Below are 11995 nucleotides of genomic sequence, written 5' to 3' on the forward strand. Positions count from 1 at the left end.
GCACGGGGCCTGAGCTGCCCCCTGGGGACGGCGCCGGGAGCCGCCGGGGCCAGGTGGAGCCTGCAGTGTTGTGGGGAAGAGTCCCCCAGCACCCCAGAGCAGGGGTGTGTGTCCCTGCTGCCCCCTGCTGGAGGGGCTGAGCCCTGCGCTGTGTGTGTGTGTGTGTCTCTCTCTCTCTCTCTCTCTCTCTCTCTCTCTCAACCAGGCAGCGCCTCCTCCCCCAACTTCTACTGCTCCGGCTGTGACCCCCCCCCCCACATCCCTGCCCCATCCCTTGGGGCCCCGCAAACGTTTTTTGTACAAACATTAAAGAATCCGTCCCCAAAGCATCATGTCTGGTGATTTATTCCCGTCTTTCTTATGTTTTGAAAGGGGGTCCGGACTCCTGGGTTCCCTCCCTGGCTTTGGGAGGGGAGTGGGGTCTAGCAGTTAGAGTAGGTGGGGCTGGAAGCCAGGACTCCTGGGTTCTCTCTCTGGCTGTGGGAGAGGAGTGGGGTCTAGTGGTTAGAGTGGGGAGCGGGGCTGGGAGCCAGGACTCTGGCCTCTCTCCCATAGCTGGTTCTCTTGCTGGGCTGGTTAGTACTTGTGGGCGCCTGGGTGTACTCCCAGCTCTGCCACTGACTTCCAGGGTGATCTTGGGCAAGTCACTTTGCCACTCTGTGCCTCGGTTTCCCCTGATGTACTGTGAGGATAATAGCCCTGTCCTGCCTGCCCTGATCATGCCGTTAGAAGCTCGTGGCATGCTCAGGGATCTGCTGAGGGACAGCCCTGCCGGACAGCGAGGGGGGGTTGTTCGTCTTGTGGCTTCATTATTCTTCCTGGCCACTAGCCCTGGACCAGCCGGGGGAGTCAGAGTGACTCTGCTGGCCTGAAGAAGCCCTCTCCTGCCCCCTGTTGACGAGCGGGGGGGAAACAGCTCAGGGTCAGGCTATATTTGCATAGACACGCCCGCTTTTCCAGAGTGCTCAATTTGGCCTGTTTTGGGCTAAAATCCACCTGGGTCTTGGTTGCCGACTGTTGCTTTATTGTCTAACTCAATGGGGCAGCACAACGGGGCGCAATGCTCCGATGAAGGGGGGTCATTGTAACTTTAAGCTTTCTGGCTGAGCAAGGGGTAGTGGCACCAAGCTAGCTGGTAACTGGGGTGCACTGGCAGGGGTTGGTTTCTCCACATGGTGTAGTAGGGGGAGCCAGTAGGATACCCCTGGAAGTCCTTATTTCTTAAAAAGAAAAGGAGGATTTGTAGCACCTGAGAGACTAACCAATTTATTTGAGCATGAGCTTTTGTGAGCTACAGCTCACTTCATCGGATGCATACTGTGGAAAGTGTAGAAGATCTTATTATATACACATAAAGCATGAAAAAATATCTCCTCCCACCCCACTCTCCTGCTGGTAATAGCTTATCTAAAGTGATCACTCTCCTTACAATGTGTATGATAATCAAGGTGGGCCATTTCCAACACAAATCCAGGTTTTCTCACCCCCCCCACACACACACACAAACTCACTCTCCTGCTGGTAATAGCTTATCCAAAGTGACCACTCTCCTTACATTGTGTATGGTAATCAAGGTGGGCCATTTCCAGCACAAATCCAGGGTTTAACAAGAACGTCTGGGGGGTGGTAGGAAAAAACAAGGGGAAATAGGCTACCTTGCATAATGACTAAGCCACTCCCAGTCTCTATTCAAGCCTAAGTTAATTGTATCCAATTTGCAAATGAATTCCAATTCAGCAGTTTCTCACTGGAGTCTGGATTTGAAGTTTTTTTGAAGTCAAAATAATTTGGTTAGTCTCTAAGGTGCCACAAGTCCTCCTTTTCTTTTTGTGAATACAGACTAACACGGCTGTTCCTCTGAAACCTGTCATTATGCAAGGCACTGCATTTAGCCGTATGGAGTGGAAATCTATCAACTGCATGAAAAAACTGGTACAGATACAGACAGACATCATCTTCCTTTCCAAATGCAAACAGATGGACATCGTACCAAAAGGACTGAAGGTAAAAAATCCATTACAATCTACACACCACACAGACTATGCTGACAGCTTGTGCCTCACACTCTCAAAGAAACTGCGGAATCACCTGATCAACATCCTCTACAGCAAATAGGGAAAGATAAAGAAGGAGCTCTCAAAAATGGATACTCTCATAAAAAAACAACCTTCCACACAAACTTCCTCGTGGCTGGATTTTACTAAAACTAGACAAGCCATTTACAACGCACACTTTGCTTCTCTACAAAAGAAAAAGGACACTAAACTTTCTAAACTACTACATGCTACAAGGGGCCACAGCAATGGTTCCCTCAACCCACCCAGCAATATTGTTAAACTATCCAACTAGACTCTCAGCCCAGCAGAAGCAGCTGTCCTATCTCGGGGCCTCTCCTACTGCCCCTCAACCCCCACGAACATGATACAGTTCTGTGGTGACCTAGAATTCTATTTTCGACATCTCCGAATCAAGGAATATTTCCAACATACCTCTGAACAACATACTAATCCACAGAGACCTCCCTACCAACACTACCAAAAGAAGGATTCTAGGTGGACTTCTCCTGAAGGTCGAAACAGCAGACTGGACTTCTACATAGAGTGCTTCCGCCGACGTGCACGGGCTGAAATTGTGGAAAAGCAGCATCACTTGCCCCACAACCTCAGCCATGCGGAACGCAATGCCATCCACAGCCTCAGAAACAACTCTGACATCATAATCCAAAAGGCTGACAAAGGAGGTGCTGTTGTCATCATGAATAGGTCGGAATATGAACAAGAGGCTGCTCGGCAGCTCTCCAACACCACTTTCTACAAGCCATTACCCTATGATCCCACTGAGAGTTACCAAAAGAAACTACAGCATTCACTCAAGAAACTCCCTGAAAAAGCACAAGAACAAATCCGCACAGACACACCCCTGGAACCCCGACCTGGGATATTCTATCTACTACTCAAGATCCATAAACCTGGAAATCCTGGGCGCCCCATCATCTCAGGCATTGGCACCCTGACAGCAGGATTGTCTGCCTATGTAGACTCCCTCCTCAGGCCCTACGCTACCAGCACTCCCAGCTACCTTCGAGACACCACTGACTTCCTGAGGAAACTACAATCCATCGGTGATCTTCCTGATAACACCATCCTGGCCAGTATGGATGTAGAAGCCTCTACACCAACATCCCACACAAAGATGGACTACAAGCCATCAGGAACACTATCCCCGATAATGTCACGGCTAACCTGGTGGCTGAACTTTGTGACTTTGTCCTCACCCATAACTATTTTACATTTGGGGACAATGTATACCTTCAGATCAGCGGCACTGCTATGGGTACCCACATGGCCCCACAGTATGCCAACATTTTTATGGCTGACTTAGAACAACGCTGCCTCAGCTCTCGTCCCCTAAAGCCCCTACTCTACTTGCACTACATTGATGACATCTTCATCATCTGGACCCATGGAAAAGAAGCCCTTGAGGAATTCCACCATGATTTCAACAATTTCCATCCCACCATCAACCTCAGCCTGGTCCAGTCCACACAAGAGATCCACTTCCTGGACACTACAGTGCTAATAAACGATGGTCACATAAACACCACCCTATACCGGAAACCTACTGACCGCTATTCCTACCTACATGCTCCAGCTTTCACCCTGACCACACCACACGATCCATCGTCTACAGCCAAGCTCTGCGATACAACCGCATTTGCTCCAACCCCTCAGACAGAGACAAACACCTACAAGATCTCTGTCAAGCTTTCTTACAACTACAATACCCACCTGCGGAAGTGAAGAAACAGATTGACAGAGCCAGAAGAGTTCCCAGAAGTCACCTACTACAGGAAAGGCCCAACAAAGAAAATAACAGAACGCCACTAGCCGTCACCTTCAGCCCCCAACTAAAACCCCTCCAACGCATCATCAAGGATCTACAACCTATCCTGAAGGACGACCCATCACTCTCACAAATCGTGGCAGACAGGCCAGTCCTTGCCTACAGACAGCCCCCCAACCTGAAGCAAATACTCACCAACAACCACATACCACACAACAGAACCACTAACCCAGGAACTTATCCTTGCAACAAAGCCCGTTGCCAACTGTGTCCACATATCTATTCAGGGGACACCATCACAGGGCCTAATAACATCAGCCACACTATCAGAGGCTCGTTCACCTGCACATCCACCAATGTGATATATGCCATCATGTGCCAGCAATGCCCCTCTGCCATGTACATTGGTCAAACTGGACAGTCTCTACGTAAAAGAATAAATGGACACAAATCAGATGTCAAGAATTATAACATTCAAAAACCAGTCGGAGAACACTTCAATCTCTCTGGTCACGCGATTACAGACATGAAAGTCGCTATTTTACAACAAAAAAACTTCAAATCCAGACTCCAGCGAGAAACTGCTGAATTGGAATTCATTTGCAAATTGGATACAATTAACTTAGGCTTGAATAGAGACTGGGAGTGGCTTAGTCATTATGCAAGGTAGCCTATTTCCCCTTGTTTTTTCCTACCACCACCCCCCCCCCCAGACGTTCTTGTTAAACCCTGGATTTGTGCTGGAAATGGCCCACCTTGATTATCATACACATTGTAAGGAGAGTGGTCACTTTAGATAAGCTATTACCAGCAGGAGAGTGGGGTGGGGGGGAGGTATTTTTTCATGCTTTGTGTGTATATAAAAAGATCTTCTACACTTTCCACAGTATGCATCGGATGCAGTGAGCTGTAGCTCACGAAAGCTCATGCTCAAATAATTTGGTTAGTCTCTAAGGTGCCACAAGTACTCCTTTTCTTTTTGCGAATACAGACTAACATGGCTGTTACTCTGAAACCCGTCCTTATTTCTTGGTGGCGATTGGACGAGCAGGTCTGTGGTGCCGAGCCTAAGGTGTGGCGCGTGGATGCCGGGGTGGTGAAAGACATGGCAGAGGATGCTCTCGCATGGGGGAGGTTCCCCGCTCCCTGGGGAAATTGCTGTGAATGGGGCGACCCCTTGTAAGCGCCCCCCTGAATTCTGGGGGGAACCAATTTGACCATTGGGAGCCCTTTAAGGTACATAGTTTTTCCGACATATAGATATAAATTGACACCATTCGTTCAGGGAATAAACTTAATACTGCACCCCGGGTGTGTTCGTTAATCCTCCCCAAATTTGGTATACTGCCACCTGGGGCCGAGATCTTACTGCTCCGAGGATCAGGGCCGGATTAACCGTTTGTGGGCTCTGGCGCCCGGACTATGGTCCCACCCCCCAACTCTGCCCATGCTCCGCCCTGAGGGCCTGCCCCTGCTCAGCCTCTTCCCCTCGAGGCCCCACCCGCCCCGCACACAGGCCAAAGGGGGCACAAAACCGATAATTAACAAGGAAACAAGAAATCCCAACAAACCAGCAAGCCATACCACCAACGGATTAAACCTTGTTTGGAGCAAGTCTAGGAAACCCCAGGATTGAAATCATCAATTGTCCTTGGTTTACACCTTGGTTTGCCTATAAAATAGGTGATAGGATTTAGTCAGGTGTTTTCTTGAGTCTCTGGAGTCTAGATTGAAACACAAGTGGGTTAAAGAGAAAAATTTTAACACACGCTGTGTTTTTTAAGGAAATATAAAGGGAAAATTGCAAGAGATAAGAACATAAGAATGGCTCTACCTGGTCAGAGCAAAGGTCCATCTAGCCCAGTGTCCTGTCTTCTGACATTGGCCAATGCCAGGTGCCCCAGGGGGAGTGAGCAGAATAGGGAATCATCAGGTGATCCATCCCCTGCCGCACATTCCCAGCTGTCGAGGGACACCTGGCTAATAGCCACTGATGAACCTATCCTCCATGAATTTATCCAGTTCTTTTTTTAACCCTGTTATAGTCTTGGCCTTCACAACATCCTCTGGCAAGGAGTTCCACAGGTTGACTGTGCATTGTGTGAATGCTTCCTTTTCTTTGATTTAAACCTGCTGCCTGTTAATTTCATTTGGTGACCCCTAGTTCTTGTGTTATGAAGTGATAAGGAATCAGTGACCAGATAAGTGAACATTGTATTTTGATGTATTAGGACCTATAACAACAACCATGATTTATGTCAGGGGCAGTCAATAAGCGACCGCGGGCCAAATCCGGACCACCAGACGCTTTGCATGATTCTTGTTATTTTTCTTTTATTATTTTCCCCGGTGTCTGGACCTTGACTATACCTTGACCAAGAAATATGGATCTTGACTATGCCGGATTTGTGCTGTGGGTAGCAAAGGCTGTTAGGTTCAGTACCTTGGTAGAAGAAAAATTCCCGGGTAAAGCAGAAAAATTATATCCTGCCGCCTTCCTTTACCCTGCTGGGTAAATCCAGAATCACAGCTAACATGTGGCCTGGTTTTGGAATAATGATGCACGGCAGCCGAGTAGTTAAATGAAGACTATGTACATTCATAGCAGAAAACGTGAACCCAGCTAGTTTTAGGGCCAGAATGTGGCTAATACAGACATGCATGTAAAAAACAATATAAATACTGTGTTTGAATTTCACCTAAGGCTGTTTTCCTACTGCCTTCTCCACCATTTCCAGCAGCGGTCCCCAAACTTTTCAGGGTCACATCCCCCCTACCCCTGTCCGTGCCCCACCCCTGGAGCCAGGGCTGGGAGTGGGGCTGTAGCTCGAGGGGGTGGGGGACATAGGCAGGGATAAGGGGGCCAGGCTGGTGCCGTAGCTGGGGGTGGGTCTGGGACTGGAAGTGGGGTCGTGGCCGAGGCTGGGGCAGGCTGTGGTGCTGGCCGGCTCTGCTCCCGGCCCCAGCCTTGGCCCCGGGCCTGGAATGGAGCCAGGGCCAGCAGCTGAGGCTGGGGATGGGGCCAGGCGGAGGGACTGGAGCAGAGCTGGGGGCAGGGAGGGGCTGTGGGGCGCTCCCTCCCCACCGCCGTGGGGGCTGGCCCGGGCTCTGCCGCGCCCTCCAGACGTTCCTCCACCCCCCCCAGGGGGACACACCCCACACTTTGGGGACCCCTGGCTTACAGGTTAGAGGCCCCGTAAGCGGGGTTTGCTTTACCTTGTACATGTACATCAGACCTTGCCTTGTCTAAAAGGATGCTGGACCTTGTCTCTTAATTTAAATATTTTTACATCCCCATTAGATGTTTTACGGGGTCCCGACTGCTAATCTCATTCTGCCAGATTCTGGTTTGAAGCATTTGCTTTGCCGGCTTCCCCTTTCCCCCCAGGCACACAGCGCCCAGAAGCGCGTCCCCTTCGGCAACCTGTTAACTGCTGTCAAAGCCTCGGTGACTTTCATGGTCCCGCTTGGCTTTTGCTGCTGCAGAGCGCGTAGAAATGGCAAGGGAAAGGCGCAGAAAAGTTTGGCCTGGCAGATTTGTGACGAAGCGGGACTGTTCTTAATGTTTCCTCTGAATAGTGTGGGGGTGCCTCAGTTTCCCCTAGGCAGTTCTTAAGTATCTAGGTGGTGGGGTAAGGGTGTCTGATCATTGCAGAGCCCTAGAGGGCAGGTGTGTGCAGGAGTCTGGACACAGACAATGGCCGACACCCTGTTTCCTGGCCACAGATGGCCTGGGCCCTTCCCCCCTGCAAGGTGAGAGCTAAAGGGTTGGAGAACAAAGGAATCCGGTGACCTCCTGGCCCGGGAAAGGAACAAAGCCCAGAGGAGGAGGGGCTGGGGGGAGTTTCAGTTTGGGGCTGGCTGGGACATGGAGTGAAGTGCAGACGTGGTTGTCTGGCTCACTGCCCCCCAAAATGGACCCAGCTGAGGGGTCCCGTTCTCTGCACCTACAAGCTCTGTTTTAGACCATGTTCATAGAATCATAGAATCATAGAATATAAGGGTTGGAAGGGACCCCAGAAGGTCATCTAGTCCAACCCCCTGCTCAAAGCAGGACCAATTCCCAGTTAAATCATCCCAGCCAGGGCTTTGTCAAGCCTGACCTTAAAAACCTCTAAGGAAGGAGATTCTACCACCTCCCTAGGTAACGCATTCCAGTGTTTCACTACCCTCTTAGTGAAAAAGTTTTTCCTAATATCCAATCTAAACCTCCCCCACTGTAACTTGAGACCATTACTCCTCGTTCTGTCATCTGCTACCATTGAGAACAGTCTAGAGCCATCCTCTTTGGAACCCCCTTTCAGGTAGTTGAAAGCAGCTATCAAATCCCCCCTCATTCTTCTCTTCTGCAGGCTAAACAATCCCAGCTCCCTCAGCCTCTCCTCATAACTCATGTGTTCCAGACCCCTAATCATTTTTGTTGCCCTTCGCTGGACTCTCTCCAATTTATCCACATCCTTCTTGAAGTGTGGGGCCCAAAACTGGACACAGTACTCCAGATGAGGCCTCACCAATGTCGAATAGAGGGGAACGATCACGTCCCTCGATCTGCTCGCTATGCCCCTACTTATACATCCCAAAATGCCATTGGCCTTCTTGGCAACAAGGGCACACTGCTGACTCATATCCAGCTTCTCGTCCACTGTCACCCCTAGGTCCTTTTCCGCAGAACTGCTGCCTAGCCATTCGGTCCCTAGTCTGTAGCTGTGCATTGGGTTCTTCCGTCCTAAGTGCAGGACCCTGCACTTATCCTTATTGAACCTCATCAGATTTCTTTTGGCCCAATCCTCCAATTTGTCTAGGTCCTTCTGTATCCTATCCCTCCCCTCCAGCGTATCTACCACTCCTCCCAGTTTAGTATCATCCGCAAATTTGCTGAGAGTGCAATCCACACCATCCTCCAGATCATTTATGAAGATATTGAACAAAACCGGCCCCAGGACCGACCCCTGGGGCACACCACTTGATACCGGCTGCCAACTAGACATGGAGCCATTGATCACTACCCGTTGAGCCCGACAATCTAGCCAGCTTTCTACCCACCTTGTAGTGCATTCATCCAGCCCATACTTCCTTAACTTGCTGACAAGAATACTGTGGGAGACCGTGTCAAAAGCTTTGCTAAAGTCAAGAAACAATACATCCACTGCTTTCCCTTCATCCACAGAACCAGTAATCTCATCATAGAAGGCGATTAGATTAGTCAGGCATGACCTTCCCTTGGTGAATCCATGCTGGCTGTTCCTGATCACTTTCCTCTCATGCAAGTGCTTCAGGATGTTCCTGTCGTCTAATAAACCTCTGTTTTCCTGGCTGGCTGAGAGTCACGTCTGACTGCGAAGTTGGGAGGCAGGAGGCTCTGGCCCCCCCAGGAGCCCCGCCTGAGCGGACTCGCTGGTGGGAAGCGCACGGAGGGGCAGAGGAGGCTGAATGCTCCAAGGTCAGACCCAGGAAGGTGGAGCCGGGGGAGCTGTGTGTCCTGAAGACAGGCTGCTCACAGGAAGGCGACTGCCCCAGAGTCCTGCCTGGCTTCATGGGGAGCAGGTCCAGAGCATCGCCCGGGGACCCCGTGACAAGATTACAGCAGCGGCTCCGGACGCCTGCCCCCCTTTCAGGAGCCTGCTCTGTCGTGCGCACCCCCACGTTCCCCCTCCCTGAAAAACGACTTGCTCACAAAGTCAGACGTCAGCCCCCAGAAGCGTCACGCGCCCACGCACCGGAAACTTGCTGCCTTTCTCATTTTTGCCGTAGACTTATCATGTCATTACTAATCACTGTGGCGTGAACCAACTGGAATGTAAATACCGCTCTTGCGTTTGGGTGGGCGGCCGGAGCGAGTCGTCGTCCGTAGGAAACTGCAGTTTGTCCTGACTTCGCGAGAGCCGCTTATGTCGCCTGTCCTAGAACGAGGCCCGTCTAGATGAGGTGTGGCACCCCCTGGAAGGCCGTGGCGCATCCCCAGGGCTGGCCTTGGGGGCGGGCCACGCGGGCGCCCGTCCGGGGCACCACGGTCAAGGGGGCACCGAGCGGCAGCAGAGAGGGGCGTAGCGATGGTGCCTGAATTGCTCCTGGCTGGTAGGGGAGTGCCGCGGGGGGGGGGGGGGATTTCTCCCTGCTTCCTCCTAGTGGAGGAGAATGGGGGGGGGAGTGGTGCACCCCCCTGGCGGGGGGGGGGGGCAGAGGAGCAGCATTCAATGGTGGGGGGAAGCGAGCAGCAAAGCCAGCTGCAATCTACAGCCAGGTCAGTTTCCCCACATGGGCACAGGATGGGGGGGGGTGCAGGGGTTAGGGGTTAAGGGGGGGGATCCTGGGTAGCCCACAGGGGCCAGGGGCAATGAGGGGGGCACCACATGCATGGGGGCCTGGGGCGCTAACATACAAGTTGGTCCTGAATGGCATTTTTCCTAAGGCCGGCCCTGCGCACCCCTGGTTGGGAACCACTGGATCACAGGGCTACCAACCTCATCATTACAAGGTCTCTATGCCCTGTGGGGTAAACGGAGCTTTTGGGGTCGTCTAGGAAGTGGAGGGTTTTTCCCTCGTTCCTTTGGTAGTTTTTATCCCACCATCCCTTCATAGCACCATTCAATTCAGTCTCCTGGATTTTTAACACCCTGCTTCTGGGGAAGCTAGGTTTCTATCTACGGCTGTCTTGTTGCTCCTCGTTTCCCCATCTGAGTCATTACCCCACAAACAAGCATTCGCTGCCTATGAGACTTGTAACGCGCCTTCCTGTCCTCTCCCCGACTGTCCCACTGAACGCAGAACGCATTCAACAGACGATCAAACCCCGCAGGTGAGAGTGATTCAAGGCAGCCTGGCTCTGTCCCTCCAGACAAAACCTCCTCCATAGTCCTCAGCGAGCTGCATCTTTAGGCAGAATTTGTGGGCGACCGTTGGACTGTTTTAAGACCTGTTTACATCAAGGAAGTTTATTGCTGCCCTGCTGCAGATGATGGAATCGGGATCTGAGATAATGAAGCTAAAAACATGACCTGGAGCAATTATGCCTTACTAAGGAAAAACCCTTCCCGGGGGTGCAGCAATTCACACGTCACTAAAGGCCATATAGAAACCCAGCCCTGCCCCTCAATTCACTATTCATCATGGCATTCACAAGGACGCTGCATGGCAATCAAGGCCACACCCCTGCCAAGCGCTGAACCACTGGCCCCCAAAAATAATTAGCTCCTTCCCGCCCACAAGCACATTCGTAGGGGCATTAGTCCCCCTCTTCCATTGGGCCAGGCAAGTCGAGGATGTGGGGCACAAAGCATCCCTGACTTTTATTGCCTGGGTGTAACCAGCTCCTGCAGGGTAGCTGGCACTTCCTGGTACCCGCGCAGGGGCCCCTCGCTGGCATAGGTCCATCGGGGGGAAATGGCTCGGCTCCGGTTGCACAGAGGTGGTGAAGAGCCCAGCAAGCCGCAGTGACGCAGACAGCACCAGCATTCGGGTGGGTCTGGAAGCATCGCCAACGGGGTTTCAATCCGCCAGGAGCCCGTTCAGCAGCCATGCCGCCCCGGCTGAGTGTGGAACTGAGCCTCCCTCTGCCAGGGCCTCTGCAGTCAGGGTTCGGTTTCAGAAACCCAGGCAATAGGAGGTGCGCGGGGGCCCCCAGAATATCGGTGGGGACAGTAACTCTGTTGACATCACTGTCACTTGCTGGGAATTGGGTCTGTGGCCCACAGAACTAGCTTTAGCATTGACTTGATTCGGCAGCAATGCAAGGACCCCAGGGGCCTGTCTCCAAGACACTGGTTGCAGTGGTTAGCTTAGGGCTTGGGGTTTTGAGTTGGTGGGTCCTGGTCTACGGGGAGCTTACCCAGCAGAAGGGGTTCAACCATCCATCCCTCCTGCCCCATACGCACCCTCTGTCTATCTACCTATCAATCCACAGATGTGTGTGTGTGTCGGGTGGGGGGGTGTCTCAGCCAGGTCTGAGTGTCCCCTGCTCCCCACAGAGCGAGGGGGAAAGGAAAGAGAAGGGGGGAGGTGGAAAGAGAAAATGAAAACCGAGAGTGACCCTGACCCCTCACTTGGGTAGGTAGAACCGCGCCCATCCGCCAGGGATGGTGGACAATCCCAGTCTTGTTCTGTGGTGAATGATGAGCTTCTTCTCAAATCCTCCAGCCTGGTGACCCCTTCCTCC

Source organism: Caretta caretta, chromosome 24, assembly GCF_965140235.1.
Source record: "Caretta caretta isolate rCarCar2 chromosome 24, rCarCar1.hap1, whole genome shotgun sequence".
NCBI classification, from domain to species: Eukaryota; Metazoa; Chordata; order Testudines; family Cheloniidae; genus Caretta; species Caretta caretta.